This window comes from Protopterus annectens, chromosome 4.part0 (assembly GCF_019279795.1).
Source record: "Protopterus annectens isolate FY-2018-M chromosome 4.part0, PAN1.0, whole genome shotgun sequence".
Lineage (NCBI taxonomy): Eukaryota > Metazoa > Chordata > Ceratodontiformes > Protopteridae > Protopterus > Protopterus annectens.
Genome location: NC_056733.1, coordinates 917,584,756 through 917,609,182, shown reverse-complemented (window position 1 = coordinate 917,609,182; position 24,427 = coordinate 917,584,756).

Genomic DNA, 24,427 nt, shown 5'->3' with positions numbered 1-24,427 from the left:
GCAGAATTTGTCCAATTGGTAGTTCTGGGGAGAGGCAAACAGGTCTATATAAGGGCTCCCTCATTTGTTTATCAACATGTTGAAAGTCTTTGGTTCCAGTTTCCACTTGTGTAGGTCCATGAGATTTCTGCTTAGTTCGTCTGCCAGTGTATTTAGTTTTCCTGGCAGGAATTGAGCCTGTAGATGCACTTGGTAGCTCAAAGCTGTGTTCCACAGAGTCATGGCTAGTCTGCAGAGGGGGTAAGAATGGGTACCCTCCTGCTTGTTTATGTACCACATAACAGTGGTGTTGTCCGTCTTTACCATTAATTGACCTGGAAGAATGTGGCCCTTGAAGGCTGTCAGAGCATTCTGTACAGCTAACATTTCTTTTTGACTGATATGCAGGTGCATTTGACTTGGGTTCCATTTGCCCTGAATGCACTTCCCTGCCAGGTGAGCCCCCCATGCATAGTCTGATGCATCTGTTGTTAGGGTTTGGGTGGCAGGGGTAGAGTGAATGATAGTCCCTTGTTTTGGTGGCAGGCCTTTGCCCACCAAAGGAACTCTAACCGTAGGCAAGGTACAATAGGAATCATTGCTTCTAGATCCTGAGAATGTTGACACCACAGGCTTTTTAGATACCATTGTAGTTTCCTCATATGCAGTCTTGCATATGGAATTAGTAGAATGCAGGAGGCCATGAACTGCAAGGCTTGCAGCATTTGCCTTGCAGATAGCAGGGTTTTTGTGGCCATTAGTTTGAAGTAAGCTGTCAAATGAATTTGTTTCTCTGGCATGAAGAAAGCCATCTGGGAAGTTGTGTTCAAGCTTGCTCCCAGGAATAAAATTTGTTGACAGGGTACCAGATGTGATTTTTTTTTTCATTAATGGTGTACCCCAGACAAGTTAGCACCTTTCGTACAAATGCCAGATGATTCAAAAGTATGTCTTGGCTTTCTGCCTGAATTAGACAATCGTCCAGGTATGGGTATATTTGAATATTTCTTTGCCTGCAAAATGCAATGACTAGAGCTAGGCACTTTGTGAATACCCTGGGTGCAGTAGATAAGCCAAAGGGCAGTGCAGAGAACTGATAGTGCATGTAGCCTGCTTTGAAGCGCAGGTATCTTCTGCAAGATTCCCTGATTGGGATATGCAGGTAGGCTTCCTTTAAATCCATTGTTGCCAACCAGGCATCTTTGCCTAGCATAGGAAGCAACTGGTGAAGAGTTAGCAACTTGAATTTTGGAATCACCAAAAAGGATGCCATTTGTTTTTTCTGGGTACCAGGAAAAGTCTTGAGTAGAAACCTTGTCCCTTTTCCTCTGGCCACTGATTTGGAAGTAGATCTAGCCAACTGTTTGGGGTTGGTAACGTGTGGAAGTGAAATTTGTATCCTTGGGAAACTATATTTAAAACCCATTTGTCCTGGGTAATGAGTTCCCAGTATTTTGCCTGCAGAGCAATCTTTCCCCTTAAAGGAGCAGTCAGTTTAGAAGTGCTTGGAAGTTTTAAAGTTAAGTCATTGAGACAGTTTACCATGGGGTGGGGGTCTTACTACTCCCTGATTTGGAAGTGGGAGCCCCCCCCCCACTGCTTAGTCCTGTGCGTACCATGGGACTGAAGCCTGGGTGTTCTGCTGGTTATGGGTTTGGACTGAAGGCCTGGAAGAAGCAGGAAAGGACCAATTCTTAGAGGGCCAATGCCTACTAAATCTTGGAGGATGTACTTGTAGGAAATCTTTAACAGTTTGCATAGATTTTGCTTTTTCCTCCATCTTCTGCTTTGTTGCCAAGCAGGCGGTCCTGATTTAAGGGAGCATCCAGCTATTAGCTTTAACATGATCTGGCAAGGATCGCTCCTTAAGCCAAGCATGCCTTCTAAGTACAGACCCAGTTACAGCAGCCCTACAAGATGCCTCTAGTGAATCAAAACCACATTGCAAAGTATGTTTTCCAACTTGTTCAGCAGAATGCATTAAATCCTGTAAATCCTTATTTTCAGCAGAGTCAGGAATCATCATCATTTTCTGTTTAAGCAATCCAATAAAATGCTGCTGATACTTTAACATATGAAACTGGCAGTTTAAGGCCTTAATGGCCTATGTTGCAGAACTGTATACCTTCTTACCCCATCTATCCAGCACCCTGGAGTCTAACAGAGGGGGTAGGATTTTTGGCAGTAGTAGCCTTAATGCCCTTTATTCCCTGTAAAATGGTTTTAGGATCCACAGTAGGATTTTAAAAAGGAACTTGTGAGAGTCAGGAACCCTGTAATATCTATCAGGTTTTCTGGGAGCAGGAGGTAGAGAGTCAGGGGCCAAGCTAGATTCCGAAAAGACATCATCAACAATGTCTAGTACAGGAGGGATAGCTAAAAGCCTGTGCTAGGGCAGGAGTAAGAAATCCATAAGCCTCTTTTTAGAATCAGAGTAATCCTGGCTTTCCTAACAAAAGTGCTCCCTAATAGTATGCAAGGTTTCACCAAAAGACAAATCCTTAGTGTGTGTGTGGGGGGGGGGGGGAGCAGAGGGCAGAGAGTCCTCTGCATCAGAATCCTCATACGTAGACAAGGGTAAACACTGGTCATCACAGGAAACAGAAATTTCAGAATCCTGAAGTATCATAAGCAAATTCAGTCCTAGGTCTCGAGGGGGGAGGTTGACTTCCCCTGATTAATGTAGTAAGGTCTTCAGCCATTCTTATTTGTTTTTAGGCATAGAGGCCTGACCATGCGGTCTGGGCGTCTGTTTTCTAGGCATGGTTCGAGTTTTAGGCCTTGAAGAAGAAGATAGCATTGGTTTAATATGCAAGTCAGTAGGCCTGAATACACCCTCAAAAGCCGGTGCCTGCACAGCGGCTCAGGACTCATCCAAGGTAGAGACATCCACAGATTCCACAGTTGAAGCATCTCACGGCATACCAGACTCCGAATGGGTCTCAGTAGAGGCCTGTGAATCTGAAGTAGCGGGTATCAGGGGCTGTGAAAGCGCCTCACTGAGTACCAACGAACTGGTGACCGGTTTAGGAGAAGCGTCGTCAGCAGCTTTGGACCTAGGCGGCCTCTCTCTGTCTTTACATTTGCATTTTTTCAGAATGTCGGTAGTCGGATGGCTTACCGAAGACATATCTGGATAATTGAACAGAGTACCAAAATATTTAGAAGTGTAAATATACAGACGACGAATAGTTCATTGCTTAAATAAGGTACAAAACAGACAGCGAGGTACGTCATGGTCAGGGCCTAGGCAAGGAATACAGTATGAATGAAAAGCTTTATGAGGTATTTTCTTTCCAACAAAAAACACAATTATTGACTTTTACTGACACCAGTTTGGAGCAAGAAAAAGTTTCCCCAATGGGGTACTTAGCTTTAGTTGAAGACTTCGGTTCTGAAACTTGAAAATGAAAATTTCAGGAGTCGGCCGACCGGCACTTGCGAACTACTACTGCTTCGGGCACCGCACGGAAAGAAAGACTGATGTAATGGTGTCGGCTGCATGCTTTATACCTCTGACTACCTGACATCATGGAAGATGAGACAGCAACCGACGCAGGACCCAAGACTTTGATAATCAGGCAAACTGAGGGTTACTGCAAGCAGATAACCTAAATGTGACGACTGCAACAGTGAAACACGAAGAACATCTTCTTCTGAGGCCTGGGCTGCACAAAATCCAACCACACTGTCTGCCTCCAAAGAAGTAATACAAGCAGGAAGGCAGTAACACAAAGGTGCGGGAGTGCGAATGCACAAGGCAGAAGCATATCGGGTCTAATATCCCTAGACCTCTGGCAGGTTGGTGTGGTTTCAAAGATTTCATGCCTTCAAGCTTCTGATGTCCTTAGAGATTTTCTTAAGTCACTGCATTTTTCTGTAGGCCACGGGAAGCTGTCCCTCTTTTTCCTGAAGGAAGCATAGTATTCGCAAGAGTACACCTAGTACTTCTCTCTCTCTCTGGGTGGAGGAACACACACTGCAAATTAAATTTTACACACACAAGCTTGTTAGATCAGTTTTGCAGGGGACTTAATCCTGGGATTGTTACAGTTTCAGTTAAAAAAACTAAAAACAGGAAATCAATAAATAGGTTCATAGGTTCATACTAGGCTATCTGCCCGAGGGCATTTACAAGCCTAGCCCATAGTTTTGTGGCTTACGCCACCCCTTTAGTTTGGAGAAACTATGCCCATTATTTTGCTGTGCCTCTGTCGAGCAGTGACACTGAGGTAACCCCTGGGGTGTATCTGCGATCTCCCATCCATTGGTCAAGATTCCTCTTGAACAAGGCCAGCGAGGTGCTCTGCCTCACATATACCGGGATTTTGTTCCACAGCATAGGGAGTCTTTGATTAATCTATCCCTCCAGCACGTCCTATTAATAACCGCGTCAAGGTTTAAGTCTCCCGCCCTTGTGGCTCTGAGGGATCTAGATTTTTTGAGATGAAGCATGTTCATCAAATCTGGGTTTGACATGGCCTTGTATGTCAGGCACAGGTCACCTCTGAGCAAGCGGTAAGCAACTGAATATAGCTGGAGTTCTTTCAGTCGGGCAGCATAAGACAGATTTTTGAGACCCTTTATCCTTTTGGTGAGGAACTTTTGTGGCCTCTCCAGCTGCTGCAAGTGTCGGGTCAGATACATTCCGAATGGGGCATTGTACTCGATCATTGGTCTGATGAGTGATGAGTACAGGGAGACTATGACCTCCCTTGATCTAGATGTGAATCCCTTCATAAGGTGGGCAATGTAGAAGGTCTTCCTAACTACTTTAGCAATATGAGTGTCGAATGAAAGACTACTGTCAACCTGGGTCCCCAGGTCCCTGATAACTTCTTCTGTGATAAGTGGATTGCCACCTATATGGTAGCTAGGGGTAACCTTGTTTTTCCCGAAGGGTATGACTATGCTTTTCTTGGCATTTAACTTTAGGCCATGGCTCTGGCACCAGTTATCCGTTTCTGTGAGACCCTTCTGAAGGATATCTGTGTCAGATGTGTTATCGACTACGGTGCCCAGTTTGCAGTCATCTGCAAACTTTGTCAGCCATAACCCTCCTGTGTTTTCTTGTACTTCAGAAAAGTAGATGCCAAACAAGAGTGGGCCCAGGACTGAGCCCTGTGGGACACCACTTGTGACAGGCTTTGAGTCTGACATGGCGCCAGCAACTCTGACCCTGTGGGTTCTGTCACTCAGCCAGTTTGCAACCCATCTTGTAATGTATGGGTTTACATTTAAGTTGATGAGTTTTTCAATGATACCCGAGTGGGGTATTGTATCGAAAGCCTTCGCCAGGTCTAGGTAGGCTGTATGGACCGCCTTTCCTCGTCAATGGCCTTGGTGACTGTTTCAAAAAGTCAACCAAGTTTAAAAGGCATGATCTGCCTTTGACAAAGCCAAACTGGGTTGGATCCAAAGTCTGCAAATTCCCTATGTCTTTATTTATGAGATCCATTATGATCCTCTCCATGGCTTTGCAGATAAGGCTTGTCAAGCTAATGGGACGGTAATTTCCAGGGTCGGTGGAGGCACCGCCTTTGTGAAGTGGGACCACAGTCGCTGTGCGCCACTCCCTGGGTACGTATCCGGAGGTGAGACTAAGATTAAACAGCTGTCCTAACTGTGGGTTTAATTCCTCGTTGAGTTCGTGGAGCACACAGCCGGGGACACTATCAGGTCCCATGGATGCTGTGTTCTTTGCCTTGGAGAGAGCAGTTCTCACCTGGGTGTTAGAGATGTTTGGGGGGCTACAATAATTTGGTATAGATATCTCTCCTTTTGGGGGGGAGGGGGGGAGAAGTTTGCACTGAACCTGTCAGCCAGTATGTTGGCAATGTCTGTAGGATCAGTAATCTTCACATCATTTTGAACTAATTCTGAGCATATCTGGGAGTTTCCTCCTAGGTTTCTGACATAGCTAAAGAATGCCTTATGGTTGTCTTTAGAGTCCTTAGCTATTTTTCTCTCAAAATTAACTTTGGATGATTTTATGAGAGCTCTTAGCTTTTTACTTATAGTGATCAGCGGTGTCTTACCTAATCAATAATGCAATTAATTGTGTCCTCTACAGAACAACATGGACAGTGGTGTTTATACAGAAATACGCCTGTGTAATGCTGGAGTAGTTTCAAGGCTCTAATCAATGGTAATAAGAGTAAAGGAGACATTTCCAAATGTGAAAATCAATGCATTTATTACTATTGCTTTTGACAAAATAACATTTTTATACAAACAAGTCACCTAGTTCACTTTCAACATAAAAAAACAGATGCTACAAACCCAGGAGGAATGTGGTCTGGCAAGTTAAACAGTGAAGAGTTCAGAACATACAGTTAAACCTCTGCAGTTTGTTAGTCATGAAAAAATATTGTACTAAAAGAGTATATGCTTTTACACTATATGGCTTTTAACAAGCCTTCTCAAAACAGATTCAAAACCCTTAATCTATAACGTACTTGTGTGCGACAATGAGGAAAAAATATACATAAATTATACACATGAAACAGGCAAAAACATGAGTCCTTTTGTATTGATAAACCTGCTGAAAACGAACAGCTGTGTCTAAGCTGCTATAAAGGTGCAAAAGCAGCAGGCAATGAGGAAAGACCAGATATTTCAACTGCCTGGGCATATCCAGGCAAACGTCTTGTGACACTGTAGGCAGAGTTCATACTACATAAGCAGTAATGTGCATGGATACAGCAGCCGCACAGGCAGGAACAGATTATTACTTCCAATACTGGTTTTTGGTTATTACCATTACATTCACTATCCAGACATGCTACATTTGATCTCCTTTGCCTTTTATTTAAAAAAAAGGCGCTGAAGCAGTGGGGTGCACATTTCATCAAGACTACGGATTTTGAAGAGATGTGAATCTTTGCAGCAGTTTAACATTCATTCCAAAGTTCTGACTTATATCTTCCGATTGCTTTTTCAGTAAGTTGCAGAATGGAGATGCGCAGTAGGAAAATATTTCTAGGCTATACCCACCACATCATTCAGAGCTTAGTCTCCGAACACCCCAACCTGTAATGTGGTTACCCAATTTCACAGGCATCTTTCTAAACAGGCAAATCAAAAAGAAATCAGTGTGTTGGAGAGGCATCAGAAGTAACACAAGCTCCCTGGTCAGTGTGAATTATAGTCAGGCCAGAAACAAGTAAAGGTGTACCCTCCAGAGATGCTGTTAACCACTTGAGCTCTTTCTATGAACATTACACCCCAATCACATACTAAATTAGCTTTTCGTATTAGTGCCACAGTCTGGACACAAGGTAAGGCAACAGAAACACTACCGTAGAATGAATTCTTCCTTCAGCTTGTACTGTCATTGCCTTTCTAAAATGGCACAATAAAACATAAACCTCTCTTCTGTTTACAAAGGAATAACAGGGTTCCAAAAAAAAAAAAAACTCATCCAGTAAGTGAGAATCTGTGAGCCCCGGCCGAAAGGATCATTGGTAATAATGAAACATGGGAAATGCAACAAAGACATTTCAGCCCTCCAGAATGCCATGTGCCAAGCAGAATGCCTCAGGAGCAGTCCTGTGTGTAACAGCTTAAGATCATGCTAGTTTCCTCCCCTGCCATGATACCTGTATAGACTGAATAAATTTCTTACTAATGCAGTGCGTCTCAGGAATAAGGGCATATTCGTGGAGGAATAACAGACATTGTCAAAAACATCAAAGCTCCATAGCAGTTAGGGGCATCTTACTCAAGCAGAACGCTGTTGTGGGCGGTCACAGTTTACTATTACTTTGTCTATTGCACTTTGTGTGATTTACAATAGTGTGAAACTACAGTTTGGTAGAATCGGAAAAACAAATGCCAAAAGGTAGAAATTTACAACAGCGAATGCAAAACAGCATTCGCTGTTGTGAATTTCTCCATTGTGATGCAGATAGCACTATAGTGGGGATCGGGAAATGTACCATTTCCCTCACTATAGTGTGATCCTGGAGTATGTATATCTAAGTAGCAGGGGGTGTGGGGGGTGCGAGGGGGATTGCCCCCCCTGCAAACACGTTCTTTACTGTGCAACGCACAGTAATGCTGTTCCCAGAAATGTGGTGAATGTTCGAATTATGTCAAATCTGAACATTCACCACTTCCGAGTTCAAGATCTTTGTCCGCGGTAGTGAATTTCGTTTTTACATTTCGTAGAAACGATAATTCGCCTACAGTGAACTCAACAAAATGATAGTAAACCGTGGTCTCAGATAGTGCAAGTCAGGCTAAAGAAATACAAGCTTCCTATTGTGGTCAGCTGCATAAAAAGTGGTCTGAAAACATCTTCTCCTCTCACATGCGCGCACACATAAACTTGCATTTCTCTGATATACACAAGCAGCCTAGCCAGCAATCACCTCTAGCTTTTCTTTACATTTAAAGAACACAAAACTATCTGAACTGAGGAACATTACCAACTCATGCTGGTGAAGAATGTCTCCTACAAACCTAAGTATATCCACCAAATTAACAGACTTGCTCTACCCAAAGTCTGGTTCCTATGCCAGACACAGAATTGCAACACCTAAAGCTCAGTTTCTTTGAATCAAGCCACACCTTTAACAATCTGAAAGAGGTACTACATGCATGTTTGTACTGAAAAGGTACATCACACCAACACTCTTACAGAAGTAATATTCTTATCTAGGCTGTATTCCAACAAGTCCTGGTATACCTATGCTGGGGGTCCTGTGCACACAGAAACAAGGTATGCTGTACACTGCATACACAGTGCTGCAGGGTTAATCAATATACTCACACAGACAAGACTAGCGGGTTAACAGTGCATTCACCACCTGTTTCTGTAAGCAAAACCGGATATGTACATCTTTTCCTCAATCATGCAGAATTATGTTTATAAGGAAGGTTTCTACTAAAGCTGCTCTGTCACGAGTGCCTTCTAGTTTCTTGTTGCTTTCATGCCATTTCTAGTTACCGAAATCTTGGATCCTAGTAGTACAATAACTGTCAAATAGTGCATCGATAATGGATGAATTCTAATGGAACTGTGTCATTCGATGTAAAAAAAAAAAAAAAAAGACCATAAGACAAGATGCAATCTCAATCAAGTACAACAGCATTCTACTGCCATTACAGATCACTGTAAATGTACAGCAATGCTTTTTTCATTGAACCCTTTATGGGATCTGCATTTCTCGACAGGATGTGCACTTTTACAAAGATGATGCAGATATCTATATATATAATATGCATACCTGGTAAAAACTCTGTACCCATGAACTACCACATAGCTGGTAGTCTACTTAATGCCGAAAATGTGATGAGACCTTGCTCTCCTTTGATAATCACATCGCCACAGTGGTCAGGAAATCCTTCTACGTGGCTCATCTCATCACAAAAGGATTCTCATCCAGAAAAAAAGAGGTCATTGTTCCCCTCTACTTAGGTCATTGTTCCCCTCTACTCATCACTCATTAGACCCATTATAGAGTACAACGCCCCTTTTGGTATGTACCTCACAAGACATCTACAACAACTGGAAAGACCACAGAAATACCTCACAAAGAGGATTACTGGCCTCAAACAGATGCCCTATGCAGACAGTCTAAAAAAACTACAGCTTTACTCCATCGCATATCGCCTACTCAGGGGCGATCTCTGCCTAACATACAAAGCTATGTCAAACCCAGAGCTGTTTGTCATGCTCCACTTAAAGAAATCCCAATCCCTCCAAGCTACATGCTCTAGGGACCTAAACCTTGTCACCACAATAAACAGAACATGCTGGAGGGATAGATTCCAGTCCCAGAGACTTCCCATACTCTGGAACAGACTATGTCAAACAGAGCTCCTCATTAGCACTCTTCAAGAAAAATCTTGATGATTGGATGGGAAATTCACCCCGGGGATCACTTCTGTGGCTCTGCTCAACAGGGGCACAGGAAAATAATTTTCTTGGGTGGTGAAAGCCAGGGTACATTTTTTGGCTAGGCTTATATGGGCCCTAGGGCCGATAGCCTAGTACCTACCTATGAACATACACACACATACATACATACAAAAAATTATCCACTACCTCTGATTAGGTAACTGCTGCTCTTACAGTCCATTCCTCACAGGTCTCATCCCTGGCAACTCCTTGGTGTGAGGTCACCTTATCTGGATTGCACCTATGCCTAGAGTCCTTCCTCTCCAGGTACAGGCCAAATGGAGTTCGAGGTTTGTCGGACTCGTGAAGAGAGATTGGGATGGAAGGGACCATTGTACTATGGCTTGCAGCAGTTTATCCTTTTTGCCCTCTTAGACCCATTCCCTACGAGCTGACATCAGGCTTGGAGGGTAATGGGGGCTAGCTTGAGCTTATGTCCTGCTGACTCGTGGCCACATCTGCTCTGTCCTCTCGCTCACTCAAACCTGGTGTCAGCTCTGACTTACAGCCTCCATCATATCTCTAGCAGACATCCAGCACAGTTCCCTCTCCAAGGACAGGCATGCCCATCCTCCCTGCCACCACTGTGGGATTACCAGCGTATCCAGTCTACTTATACAGCCAATGCTTCACCACTCTGATCCACTGAGATGGAGAAGTACCCCCTCCCTGCCACCACCATCATATAGCAACACTGCTAATCAATGCTTCACCCCTCTGATGCACTGAAATGGAGAGATACCCCAAGCAAAGCACAAAAAAATGGTAATTCAGTAACTGCAAAATGGTACAGCTAAATTAAACATATAACCTCAAAAAGTGCATACAACAGTATTTCCAAAGAACAGTGAGCCAGGAGGTATGAATTACCTCTCAAAGATAACATGAGGTGTGACTGACAATACCATTCATAAAAAAGTAAAGAAAAAAACAGCTGGAGTGGGAAGATCAGTCCAGAAATACCTGCTAACTTAATCACTTCCCACTCTGCCCTCATTACAACCCAATTCAAAATGCACAGATACAAAGCCACCAACTTTTACTGTTAAGCTACTTTCATCCCCAAAATATAATCTGTTATTACACCTACGGAACTTCCCACATTCAAATATACATTGGCAGGGAAGCTGCAATAGAAAAAACAAATACTTACACTCTATGGTAAAACAAAAGTTGTAGAGTTAAGTCATCTAGTAAGACAATTTTCTTTAAATCACTAACAGCACTTACAGGGAATATGTCCATGACCCTGTACCAAGAGGTACCTTCTACATACATTGTGAGAAACTTTGTTTACAGCCGTCATTGTACATTTTGTTACACATCTGGGAACTCTGGAAGGTGTGACCTAATTTTGACTACCATGATCATGTAACATAAGGTCGTTAACATCTGGCACCATATGTAGTCATCAAAAGAATCCCATTTGTAGTAAAATAGTGAGGAAAGATGTTCCCTGCAGACTGATGCTTCTCAAAAATAAAGAAATTTTAATGCATTCCTCACATCAAAAGGATTGCTCAGTGAAATGTACACCTTAGCATGCACTGTTACTGTACACAAGTATGGGGTGTACCAGACAGCTTACCTTCACAATGCAGTACTGTTCACTTTATACACCCATTACCATGTACCAAACAAGACCCATTACTTGCCCGGTCTACAGCCAGTGTGCCAAGACTCATTTGCTATATGCACTCATTACAAATTTGTCAGTAAAGCTCTCCTTTGGAGCTACACCTTATATACTTGCTTTGATGCAGTTTCTATTAATTTAATTATGTGCCTGCAAATGAGGTGAGATGAGATGAAATGCAGTGGCAAGTCAAATTATATTGGAAAACAACCTCACAGTACTCCCCATATTCCTCCCAATTCCAATATGGGGGGCACAGGCACCTGGTAATGGGCAGGTGATAATGATACACTTTAAAAATCAGACAGTTCAGGGATTCATGGGTAAGGACCACCCTTCTCAAACACTTCACTTCCCAGGACACAGTGCAAAGGTCACATAAAAACATATTCAAAACGTGCATCCTCCACATTGGCAAGTAGTGTTTTTTGCTTATTTCTGAACAGCCCCCCCCCCCCCAAAAAAAAACAGACTCACGAAAAACAAAGGTACATAAAGCCTCTGTGCAGCTCTCCAAGAAACAACTTTCCCTGCAGGTAACATGATCATGATGGTCTCTGTTGGAGGAGGTTGATGCCATAACTTGTGGAGATCGTTCCTAACGACAGACAGTGCCATCTGCACGAGGAGCACTGAGAATCCAGTCGAAGTTACTTCTACCATTTCTCCTCCATGCAGCTTCGACACTTCCCCAAAATTACTGTTTTGCTAAGCTTTCAAGCAACACTTAATGCTGTTGTGAAACGATCTGTCTGCTCTAGCAGTACAAGCAAACTGTGTGTCGCTGGTGCTCAGCTGCATTCACTGGAAGCAACGACAATCAAAATATACTCCAGTGTAAGGTGGAGACTTCTTCCAAATCAATACAAGACATAGCATTAACAGGCGAGATGCATAGAGATGTTCCCCTCTTTCATATGAACTCTGTGTGCCATCTGGAATTACAGCCATTAAGGATAACATGGAAAAACTTCAGGGGCACGTTATCTGCAAAGAACTGCTTTAGCTTCAGTAAACCAATTACTCAAGAATATATCAAGGGCAAATCGAACTCAAGTGCAATATTATTACAAGTTGAATTTCTACACTGTAAGAGAACATCTGTCCTTCTCAGAAGTGCAAACAGTCAAAATTACGACAAAAGGAAACCCCTTCATAAAGTAATTTGGCTTGGTCTGAAATAAACAGATCAACTCTAAATGGGAAAAAAAGTACTGCACTCCTGCACCAATCAATGATCGACAGCACACTGTAGTAACACATTAACCATCAGTGACCAGAGCAGAGTTGCTAAAGGAGCAGTTACACAGCAACAGCAGTCACTCAATCATAAACACAATCCAGGAACAATGAAGAGCCAATCAGTGCCCAGTGACACAGGACATCGACAACGAACATGTCACCTTCACCTGCAGCCAGATGCACAGTAGTCGCTTAATATATCACTGTGGAACACTGTACTAAATGTATCAACAGGAAAGTGCTGTAGTAACACACTGATCTCTAAAGTGCAAAAATGATACTGTATTACAGTCACTAAGAAGCACCGCACAATGAGCTCTGAGCTAAAAGCTACAACCTAATATTAGCATTAGACTGAATATACTATAAAGTACTACAGTGCTGTCCAAAGAAGGCACTGTACTGTAGTACCAAGGCAAAGAACAGAGCACCACACCTGAAGCTCTGCACAGTACCAGTGGGTAATGCAGTAATAATCAATGACGACTCCTGATCAATACTGCAGTACTAATCAGTAGGCTGTGCTATCTTGTCATATCCATGATTAAATACTAATGAGCATAAGCACAATACAGTAATGCAGCAACGTACATACTAGGGCAGTAGCAAGACAGTAAAGTCACGACCATGCATGGTACTGCATTGAGGAAACACTAAACTCAAGTATGTTACTCAAAAGGGAACAGACAGCATTTGTTGTTGGAGAAATGAAAGGTAACCACCCAAAAGGAGTCATTAAATGCCCTTCATGAACAGCTATGTCAAAACCTGTTTGAAGTCAGTGCGTGTCCATTGCCAGCTTACCCATCCTGGGAGCAGGACAGAGGCTCAGGCTTGCCAAAAAGGAGGACACCTAGAAGGAATACTAGATGTTATTTAGTGGGGTTCAAACCTGCTGAATCAGTGCTATCATGGTGGATTTACACAAGCTAGCCACGGGGAATCTGACATGTGAAAGCAAATTTTCTTTTGAGATACAGCAATGGCAAGCTCAGAACTACACAGGGGTGTGCTCCAAAAGGGAGAGGGTAGGCCACCCCTCAAGACCAGCAAGCTAGCCTGCTAACTACCCTACTATTCATCTCTCGCAAAGAAATGTAGGGCTGATCTCTATTCTTGAATAGGAATGAATGTGCTGTAGGACTCTCACCTAAGCCTGGGAATGCCTGGCTGCTGAATAAATGGGCTGCAAGACTCAAAGCACAGGAATGTCCGGCTCCTGAATGAACAGACTGTCAAGCTCTCAGAAGCCAGGCATTCCTGGGCTAGAAGACAGTTGGTCTGTTTCCAGGAATGACTGGCTGCTAAATGGACAGGTTGTAAGACTCATTTAGCCTGTGAATGCTGGACTCCTGAATGAATAGGCTGCAGGACTCTCGTAGCTTGGTAATGCCCAGCTCCTGAATGAATCCAAATTACAGAACACAGCTCCTAGGAGTTCTCTCATCTGCAAGATATATGAGCTGTCATTAGCAGTACATACAGCAGAGGGAAAAAAAAACAAACTAAAGAATTACTCACTGATACTGACAACTGATGGTATCACCTCAAGAGTTTACTGGGGGAGCAAAGTGAATCACACTGAAGATGACTTGGAAAATACCACACAGGTCATATTTAGGACAGCTTGTCTTCAGCAGAGAAGTGAACACTTCCAGGCCACAAGTCTTGTAGACAGGTACGAAAAGCAGAATGCTCTGAATGCACTTGTGTGACGCTTACCCACTGGAAAAAAAACACTGGAAAAAGGACATGTGACTTACAAGTACAATTTTGTGTACTTTCCTATGCAGGAGTATTAAGTTCTCATTTGAAAGGACTCATTCTCTACCTCTACATAGTATGACATTTATAGGCAGTCACAATTTAACTTAAAAGGACATGACACAGTTTGAAGTCTCCTTTCAAGTTTATTTTTAATTTAGCAAAGGTCCACTAATCCTTGTTGGAGTTAAACTAGTTATGATGTTTCCTACAATGCAGTACCAGTAGGCCATCACTGACTGTGACAAAGAAAGTGGGGAAGTATCCTGTGTGGAATTAATGAATAGGTGAACACTGCCCAATTTTACTTGCATTTCGCTTGGTATCTCACTAGCAATGTTCAGAGATATGGACCATCAGATAAAGGATTTTCACTTCAAAAGTAGGTTGTACTAATATCTAACATTACTGACCTTGTGTGGCAGGTGGAAATGCTACATCAAACTCCAAATTAGGCAAACTATACACTGACAGAAGCACACACACAGTGGAACATATTCCACTGGGATATCACTGCACACCATGCCTTAGAAACTCATCCAGAAAAGGAAAATACAATAGCCCTTCTCACACACAGTAGCCTGGAAACTTCCAGCTGCTGACAGATCCCAACCAGAGTCAAGGGGAAACACTCTGTATGGGAATTGGGTAGGTTCCCCTCATTTGTGTGGGAAGCTACCAAGGGCAAACATCAATGAAGAGAGGCAGAAATGCGTCAAGCTGGCATCTGAGATGTGCCGTTGTGGTCTAGAAAACCTGTTGAAAAACAGTTAAAAAGTTACTCCTCTGAGATGCAACATACCTTGTGAAGTCAGAAAGCATGAAGCCTTAACTGTACTGATCAGGTATATGAAGCTTCACTTGCGCAGTTAAACAGCATTTTTTTTTTGTTTGTAGTGAATGAGAAATATTTTTGAGAGAGGAATTACAAGAGAGGAGGATATGTTTATGGAAAGTAGAATGCAGCCTTGCCAAAGTTTGCAAACACTTGTGTCTGTTAAAGAATTTATGCAAATAGTTCAGATTACTGAAGGTAGACTGTGGTAGAATTTATGGCTTTCAATTTGTAAAAGTTACCCATCTCATATAAAGGGAAATGCATACTATGTTTAATATAGAGAATTATGACTGGGTCTCCACTCATAACCATATTGTCTAAGGCATGAATGCTAAGAAATGCACCTGTAGAGGATTATCTTCTGCATGTATTATAAGTCAGAGTAAAATGGGGGGCCAGATTTTAATGGGTTTCAAAGTCATAAAGCATTTAGCACTCACTGTTTGACAGCAACACACGTCTTGCATCAGGTAAGACTTTCACAGAAAGTTAGAGATAAATTAGTGGCATAGACAGCTGGCAGAAATGAATCGGTTTTAAATCCTGCTGCTGTCATTTAACATATATTGACTGAGAAAATCCAACTAGGCCAGAGCCTATTTTCAGCGAAGGCCCTCCAGACGCATGTCTTTGGAATGAGGCAGGAAACCGGAGTACCTGGAGGAAACCCACGCGAACGCAGGGAGGATGTGCAGACTCCAGGATCCACCTGTGTCCCTCATTGACAGAGGTGACAGATGCTGACAGAGGTTTATTTTTGGGGATAAACTCTTGGCTAGGCTTGGAAGGGCCCCAGGTCCACTAGCCTAATAACCTCCTATGATCCACATTGAACGCTCTTGCTGTGAGGCGATGTTAACCACAGCACTGCCCTGGTTGGTACTGTCAAGTCTTGATGCCTAGCACAAAACTGTATTGTAAAAGCACTTATGGGGGTGCTTAACAATTGTTAAGATTGAGTCTTACTCTACAGAACCATTTAACTAGTTTGTCTTTTTACTGATACTGAGGCATAATCACAGAGCTCTGTGCACTACACTGTCTTAATGGTTTACTGCTGAAGTACAGCTATGTATGCCAATATAAGGACAGCCATATCAGTCCTTACTGTTCACCAGAGTTACCAATTATAAATACTGGAAATGCACCTCAAGGTTTGAAGTTAATAATCGGTCTGTTCTTCACTTACTGGTTAGAAGGGCATTCAAAAAAATTTATTAAACCTGCAGAAAAAGGGTGATCAGCCCTAACTCCCCAGTGCTCACATCTGTGATCATGAATTATTGCTTGGGTCTCAGACTCCAAAGCAATAAGCATTAACATTCCAAGAGGAGGCAATAAATACTACTCACTGTAATAAGACACTGGTCCTGTCGTAGTACTGCTACTTGGCAGTGCTTTTAAACCTGCTGAATTGATCAGCATTCATGGTTCACCCCGCAGTGCACTACCTCGCTCGTGGCCCACCCTGCAGTGCACTACCTCGCTCGTGGCCCACCCCGCAGTGCACTACCTCGCTCGTGGCCCACCCCGCAGTGCACTACAGTATTGTCATGCTGCACTACCTCGCTCGTGGCCCACCCCAAAGTGCACTACCTCGCTCGTGGTCCACCCCGCAGTGCACTACCTCATTCGTGGCCCACCCCACAGTGCACTACAGTATTGTCATGCTGCACTACCTCGCTCGTGGCCCACCCCGCTGTGCACTACCTTGCTCCGTGGCCCACCCCGCAGTGCACTACAGTATTGTCATGCTGCACTACCTCGCTCGTGGCCTACCCCGCAGTGCACTACCTTGCTCGTGGCCCACCCTGCAGTGCACTACAGTATTGTCATGCTGCAGCACTATTACTATAATGCTATAACAGTAAATCACTGTTGTACTGTAAAACAGTTAACTGTACTATCATAACGTACTGACACAACACTACAACCATTGCAGTGCAAGAAGTTGCTACACAGTGCAAGCACAAATGCAGTGCTACAATACACTGTGGTAAATAACGCACAAAGCAAAGATGAATGTGATAGCCAGCACGTTAACTGGACCTCACAGATGAGTAGAGTCATTACAGCAGTTAATTTGTGCAACATATGTATTTTTACCTCGGCTGACCTGGCGTCAGTACAAGGTTTCCTGGGCTGCTTGGGCTCAGGTCAAACTTTGGAGGAAAAAAGGGGGTAGAATACTTGCCTTTTGAAAAGGGATAAAAAGCCATTCCTTCACTCTTCCCTTCCCATACAAGAGCCAAGAGTAAATGCTGGCAGAGGTAAACAGATTGTGATAATGAAAAGAAAGGATTCCAAAATCACTCGATGTAAACGAGAAGAACGGGCAGGCTGATGAACTTCTGTAATACTTCTCTCAAAGCTCGACAACTAAGTAAAGGTGAGTGTCATTCATCTGTACTCCCTTCCTTTGTGAGAAGGGATCACAGTACAGTAGTGACCAACTGGGCAGTATATAAGGAAATATGTCTGTCAGCTGACAGAGAGGGTCAAGGCCATGAGCTGTAGCTCCTATGGTACAGCATTTGCTCCTCTTGGCCCTCATTTGCCTTACTGTGTAACCTTGAGCAAGTCACAACCAAACACTGCTCCTGGGCTGACCCTGAAAAGGAATTGTGGGTCCAGTGGACCTACTTTGTTAACAAATGGATACGACTACTACTATAATAACCAACAGTACTCAGACTGCCTGGGGAGGACTGAAATCAAGGCAACCCTGCCCTCTTCAAATGACCCAGGTGGTGGAAGTAGCCATGCTGTGCCCTCCTGTCCAGAGAGCTTGGACAACACACTGAGGTCAGATAGTACTTACAGCCATTAAGAGCACCCCAAAAACTTCAGCTGCACAGTGTTTTCAGTTATCTGTTAAAAGCACTGCTTCAGCAAGCCAATTACTCAGAAGATATCAAGGAGAAATCTAACTCCATAACAAGTTCATCTTACAAGTTGGATTTATAGGATATCAAATCGACCCTGTTCTCCTTCAGAACATTTACAGTGCAAGACCCTACCTTGGTAGGTGGCAGGCTCTCAAAATGTAGGAAACTAAAGTTGAGTAGCAGTTTCTGATATAAAAGCCACTACCCTGCCTTGATGCGGTTTACATTTGTGTTGCCTAACAAATTATAAATATTTCTTAATGTAATTTCTCTGTTGAATATCCCATAAACAACTCATATGACTTTTGAAGGTAGCAGCTCTCCCTAGTCAGCACCCTGATGTACTTTCCACGCAGTCAGAAGACTATTTGGATGATCTGAAAAATATTATAGCAGCTGATAACTGAACTATGAACACAATCACCAAAATCTGGGAATGCTCAACTCAGTACTTGGAAAGATCCTATTAACCACAAGTATTAGGATTGTTCAGGTCAACCAAATCATCATTATGCTGGCAAAGCCTCACCCCCAGCGTGTGGACCACGTCTGACTGCAACTTCACAATAATAAAATCAGCGCAGACATTGCCACAACTTGAGACAAGTCTAAACTTCAAACTGTCATGCATTTGACTGAAGACTGTTCATAGTCAAACTGCTACACTGTTTATTTTAAACTTCAGTCTAGAAAATCCCAAAATGAATACTTCAGATTTGTCTCGTTAACCACCTTAGCATGAAGGTAAAATTTTGTTTTCACAGAAAATAGCTCTGAGCATGCCCAATGACAAATACAAGCAGCTGTGTGCACATTAAAAAATGCAGTTCAGAAACCCTCCTAGTAAAAGCCACTCCTTTAAAAAAAAAAAAAAAAAAAAAATGTTTTCTAGGACATAATTTATCTTTATCTCAGACACATGTTCTAACAGTGTGTTAATGTAATTAGCATAAAATTCAAATCCCAAGCTGGTGGAACGTTACACAGAGGTTCTGAATGCACACTGCTCCGTGAAGAACATTTTGAAAGGTATTAAACATGCCAAAAGAAAGACACAAAGAAAGAAAGGGCCACCAGAGGTATGTTAACAGAAAAATAAACAGAATGCAACTGTTTTAAACATTTGATTTCGGAGCAGGGTGGTTGGAAAAAAAAACAGGAATCTCTGCACCTGCTGTAAAGCTACACTTCTGGCTTAAGCTTTTCTAGTGGATGATTGTTTGGACTTATTTAATAATTTATAAAACGTCCACAGAAAGTCTGCTTGGCCTGGCATCAGTGGACAGCTATCCATGCTCAAACTGAAGGAAGAAAGGTTTGGATGCATTAGTTATTTCCCTTTACTCCCCCCAAATGAGGCAGGTCAGGAATTTGTGGCAACATCAGTGGGAGTTCTGGGTATCATATAGAGCAGCAGTCATCCCAAAGTCTTTTCTGCAAACTCAGAGCTTGGAGAACGAGGTAAGGATGGGTCCATTTGGCTTTTGAACACCATATGAATCAATGAGATATATAAAAGCCATAAAATAGGCCTTGATACCATGTTAAGATCAAAAGCATCCTATTGAACAAACCTGCTAGTATGAAATCCTTGCACACAAAGCTCAGAGTTGTACATTCCTTTTTGAGGTAAACAGGTCCAGGGTGTGGCCAACCCAATACTTACAATTCTGAAGTATTAAAGCCAGCAGCTCCAGTATCCCCCATACACTAGACACTTTCTTGCTGACACAAGGAGAGATGCACTTGTTTAGCAATGCTCCCTTCTCCAACTTTTGTTAGGAAGTAAGCAAAAGGGAGGGCATTTCCTGTGTGTTCAAATACCAAATGATTACTGTTCTGTCAGTCAAAGGTGGACCAAGGCAAAGAATGTCAATCCAAGCTTTCAGGGATAACCAAACCACCAATATATCTTTTACACAGATATAAATTTAAAACAGTACCTAGGACTTCATAGGACATTGAACTGACATGGACTAACAGGCTTCCCAACCTTGCTCACAATTATATTTAGCATTATACTAAGTGGCAGATATGGTAAATAGGCATCATCTTGAACAAGCTGCTGGATGGCTCTACCTTTCTTAAAGTAAGTTAATGTCAAACTATTGCAAAGGCTGATCTGAAAGTGTTCCAAAGACCCACTGCACTGCAAAGTCTGAGAAAGGTATACTTCATATTGAAGTCTGACATGACTCACGTTGATGCAGTATTGCCCTGCTAGGCTGTGTGTTTGTGCGAGTGCAGAGGAGAAACAGCTCTAACTGCATGTCTGGATTTCACTTTTGCCACTGTGAAATCTACAAACCTTATTTTTGTAAGAAAACAGGTGTATGGTATACCCTCATAAGAACCATCCAAGGGAAACCTCTGCTTGATGACAATGTGTGCTTTTAGTCTAAGATCTCAGGTCTCAATACACAGCTACTCTGACAGACTAAAAGCCCTGTTCATACTCAGTCTTATACAAACTCCAGAGAGGTGTTCTCTGCTTTGCCTTCCATACAATGAACGACCCAACACTCTGAACTTCACCTACAGAGAAACAGTGGTAAATCAAACTCCCACTCTTGAGAGATAAACCTACTCCATCATATCAGGTGGTGCAACATTTGCCTAACCCAACACATCCCCCATTTCTAGAATAGGCTGCCTTTGCCTATCAAGCACTGTACTTTCCTAGTAACCTTTAAAACCAGTCTGGATGGGCAATCACACATTTTCACCAGAAATATGTGGTAAAAGTGTACTTAATGAAGACCACTGATCTCTCACCAGCATTGAGTGATGTGGATGAGCTGTTCGATCACCAGCATTGAGTGATGTGGCTGAGATGTTCGATCACCAGCAGTGAGTGATGTGGCTGAGCTGTTCGATCGCCAGCAGTGAGTGATGTGGCTGAGCTGTTCGATCACCAGCATTGAGTGATGTGGCTGAGCTGTTCGATCACCAGCAGTGAGTGATGTGGCTGAGCTGTTCGATCACCAGCAGTGAGTGATGTGGCTGAGCTGTTCGATCACCAGCAGTGAGTGATGTGGCTGAGCTGTTCGATCATCAGCACTGAGTGATGTGGCTGAGCAGTTTGATGGGCTTCTTAGCTGTAAGCTTACCAAGAACTTAGGAATCCATACGTGCTTGCTACATAAAGCATGTTCCACTGGGCAACAATACTGTAGACACAGAACTGAACAAGTGAAGTAAACAAGGGAAAGCTAACAGCATAACAGACACTTTCTGAACAGTCTCGCAGTTGGTGGCGCTGACCACTAAATTAATTAGTAAACTAAGAAGCACTGTTTGCTGATGGAGTTGTACAATACATGAAGGCAGTAACAAGTCCGCTGAAAACTGGTCAAGCAAAATGCCATACTCAAACCAATGTGGTTCCAGCAGATATTCTTTTGCTGCCATTGAACTGTGAAAGAGCTGGGCTGTGTTGGGCATGAACGATGGAGAAGCAGGAATATTTAACATCTGTGACTTCAATCAGCTTCAATAAATGGCATCACTAACATTCGTGATAATCACTGCAGACTGTATGGAGCACACTGGACTGTGACCGCGTTTTTGCATAGCTTTCAGAATGTTATGGTAGTTGTGTTAACATCTAGGACCTGCTGCACATTATCTCGTCCCTAGCTCTAAACTTCTTTACTCAAGAAAACAGACAAAACTAAAATAATGGTGGAAAAAAGGCCAAATCAGGGGCACTTTTTTTAAACAACTTCTTTCGGCTTTTCCCGGTTAGGGGTCGCCACAGCGTTTCATCTGTCCGCTCATGATTGGCAGTGGAGTTTTTACAGTGTCGAATTGCCAGCCTGGCACCCAACCTTCCACAGAAGGCACACACACACACGCACTCACGCCTAGGGCCAAGAGTGTCCAATCCACTTACAGCATGTCTTTGGGATGTGGGAGGAAACCGGAGCACCCGGAGGAAACCCACACGACCACCGGGTGGACATGCAAACTCCGCACAGAAGGCACCCCAGCAGAGGATCAAACTGGAGAGCCTCTTGCTGTGAGGCGGCAACGCTAACCGCGGCACCACCCTAGAGGCATTTTTTTAAACTATTACTCTTAAGTCACATAAAAAGTTAAAACAGGTTTCACATTAACTTGCACTTTCTAAATAAGTATGAAACTCTTAATATCAGACTGTAGCTTCAGACTCTGTAGACTGTGACTATATCTAACAAAGCCAATCTCCAGTGATTTATCAGAAAAAACATCAAGCATTTTATGAGGGACACAGAAAAATGTAATGAGACAAAATTAGGGAAATTTGAGTAGTCTTGGCCTCTGATGGAAAACAGATGCCATGGACTACAGTAAGTTACAGCCAAATATATGGTACTTTCACATAACTGTTTTTTTTTTTTTTTTTTTTTTTTTTTTTAACTGCAAGAAGCATTACAGCACCAAAAAAAGGTATCCATTTGTACGCAAATGTTCATGGTCATCTCAAAGGTTACTGTGAAGAGAGAATTTAACAGAAAACGTAGTTGTGTACCTACCATAAATGTAGATGTTCGGGTGTATTCACTGTTGCAGTCATTACTCTTCCATGCCTAAAAAACAGATGCTTAAAATGGCCGAAGACCTAATTACTTTGATCAGGGGTTCCCACCCCCCTCCTGATAAGAGGCCTAGGCAAGAGACAGAATATGATTCTTCTGATCAGGTTTCTATTTCCTCTGATTCCTCTTCTGAACAGGATTATTCTATTCCTCCCTATGAGGATTCTGATGCTGAAGAATCCATTCCTTCAGCCTCTCCTCCTGAGGATTATTCTTTTGGGGAAACACTGCATACCATGAGGGAGCATTTCCACTGGGTGTGCCAAGATTACTTCCTGTAAGGTTGTGATTTGTCTTCTCCGCTTTTGGAGGTAGGAGCACCCCTATTGTTTAGGCCTGTATGAGCCTTGGGGCTCAGATCTGCCTCTGGGACGTCTGTATCTGTCTCTTTGTGGCCTGTCTGACACTGGAAAGGACCAATTTTTGTAGGGCCAGTTCCTGCCAATTCTGGGTGGCTGTACCTGTAAAAAATCCTTAACCGTCTGCATGGATTTCGCTTTATCCTCCATTTTCTTCAACACCTCTTCTGCTTTAGCACCAAAGTATCATGCTGTAATGGAGCATCTAATAATTTTGCTTTAACATGATCAGGTAGATTCTGTTCCTTTAAGCAAGCATGCCTTCTAATAACATAACCTGTAACAGCGGCCCTGCAAGAGGCCTCCAGTGAATCATAACCTCATTGCAAAGTATGCTTTCCCACTTGTTCAATTGCATGCAATAAATCCTGCATTTCCTTGTTCTCTGAACATTCAGAATTTGTCATTTTCTGTTTAAGCAGTGACAGTAAGTATTTCTGATATTTAAGCATGTGAAACTGACAATTTAAAGACCTTACAGTCAAGGTAGCAGAAAGTGTAAACTTTTCCCCCATCTGTCCACTGCCCTAGAATCCCTATCAGAGGGGACAGGTTTTTTTTTTTTTTTGCAGTGGAAGCTTTGACCCCTTTGGGACCCTGAGATATAGTGTCTGGGTCAGCAGCAGGGATTTTATATAGGAATTTATGAGAATCCGGGACCCTGTAGTATCTGTCAGGCTTAGCAGGTGCAGGAGGTAAAGAGTCAGGGGACAGGCTGGACTCTGAAAATACATCATCCACAATGTCTAGAACAGGTGGAATAGCAAGGGGTCTGTGCGGAGGTAACAGAAAATCTCTGAGCCTTTTCTTAGATTCGGAGTAATCTTGGCTCTCCCAGTGGAAATGCTCCCTCATGGTATGCAGTGTTTCCCCAAAAGAATAATCCTCAGGAGGAGAGGCTGAAGGAATGGATTCTTCAGCATCAGAATCCTCATAGGAAGGAATAGAATAATCCTGTTCAGAAGAGGAATCAGAGGAAATAGAAACCTGATCAGAAGAATCATATTCTGTCTCTTGCCTAGGCCTCTTATCAGGAGGGGGATGGGAACCCCTGATCAAAGTAATTAGGTCTTCGGCCATTTTAAGCATCTGTTTTTTAGGCATGGAAGAGTAATGACTGCAACAGTGAAACACGATGAACATCAAAGATGATCCTACATTCTGCCCCATGTCAGTAGTAAGTGTACACAGGAATGTATAAACAGGCAGCTTCCATGTCACAGGTCATCATTAA